General features: G+C 47.3%; 1 pseudogene; it reads right to left on the reverse strand.

Annotated features, from left to right (window-relative positions):
• Positions 1-230: 230 nt before the first annotated feature.
• LOC105474784 (actin, cytoplasmic 2-like) lies at positions 231-1082 on the reverse strand (annotated as a pseudogene).
• Between the last annotated feature and the right edge of the window lie 369 nt (positions 1083-1451).

Genomic DNA, 1451 nt, shown 5'->3' on the forward strand with positions numbered 1-1451 from the left:
CACATCTTATGAGACAAAATTAAAGCTTCTTGAAAAGTTAAAAGTATTTCTGTTTGAAAAATCTTTAGTTTCTAATTTATAAGGAAGACTTGAAGAGGCCTATCTCAGATATGTATCATTCCGTAATTTAAAATACCAAATGTTAACATCTGAATAGCTGATGTGAGCATCAGAACTTTCTGGGTCAGAGCTCTGAAATCAGATTTGGTTAAAATTTTGGCTTTGTCACATTAGTGGCACCGGGACCGCTTATTGCCGATGGTGATGACCTGGCCATTGGGCAGCTCTAGCTCTTCTCCAGGGAGGAGAAGGATGCGGCAGTGGCCCTCTCCTTCTCGAAGTCCAGAAGTGACGTAGCCCAGCTTCTCCCTGATGTGGCACATGATCTCCTGCTAGGCCGAGGTGGTGAAGCTGTAGCCACACTTGGTGAGGATCTTCATAAGGTAGTCGGTCAGGCCCCAGTCAGCCAGGTCCAGATGCAGGATGGTGTGTGGGAGGGCGTAGACCATGTAGATGGGCACCGTGTGGGTGATCCTGTCTCCACAGTCCCTGACAATGCCAGTGGTGCCCCCAGAGGTGTAGAGGGACAGCACGACCTGGATGGCCACGTACATGGCTGGGGTGTTGAAGATCTCAAACATGATCTGAGTCATCTTCTCTCTGTTGGCTTGGGGTTCAGGGAGGGTCTCAGTCAGCAGCACTGAGTGCTCTTCCAGGGCCATGCACAGCTCATTGTAGAAGGTGTGGTCCCAGATCTTCTCCATGTCATCCCAGTTGGTGACGATGGCATGCTCAATGGGGTACTTCAGGGTCGGGATGCCGCGCTTGCTCTGGGCCTTGTCGTCCACATAGGAGTCCTTCTGGCCCATGCCCACCATCATGCCCTGGTGCTGGGGGTGCCTGACAATGGAGGAAAATACGACTTGGGGGGCATCGTCCCCAGCAAAGCCAGCTTTGCCAAGCTGGAGCCATTGTCAATGGCAAGCGCAGCGATCTCTTCTTCCATTGTGACCGGGAGAGGAAAGCGGCAGTGGAGCAGCAGGAGAACACAGTGAACAGGCTGGCAGCAGCAACTGAGCTTGGACATCCTTTTAAAAGAGGAAACAACAGGCCTAGATAGTTTCCCTGGAAAGTTCTACCAAATATCTTAGAAAGAAATTACACCAATACCCTATAATCTCTTCCAGAAAATAGAAGCAGAGGGAATACTTCCAAACTCATTCTACGAAGCCAGCATTACCCTAATACCAAAAAACACAGACATTACAAGAAAAAAAATTGTGAACCAATATCTCTCATGAACAGAGACTCAAAACTCCTCAAGAAATATTAGCAAAATAAATCCAACGATGTATAAAAGCAATTATAAATCATGGCCACATGGTATTTTATTCTGAGTATGTAAGGCTGGTTTGATACTCAAAAATCAATTAATTCATCATATCTGCAGG

Source organism: Macaca nemestrina, chromosome 1 (genome assembly GCF_043159975.1).
Source record: "Macaca nemestrina isolate mMacNem1 chromosome 1, mMacNem.hap1, whole genome shotgun sequence".
Taxonomy (NCBI): domain Eukaryota; kingdom Metazoa; phylum Chordata; class Mammalia; order Primates; family Cercopithecidae; genus Macaca; species Macaca nemestrina.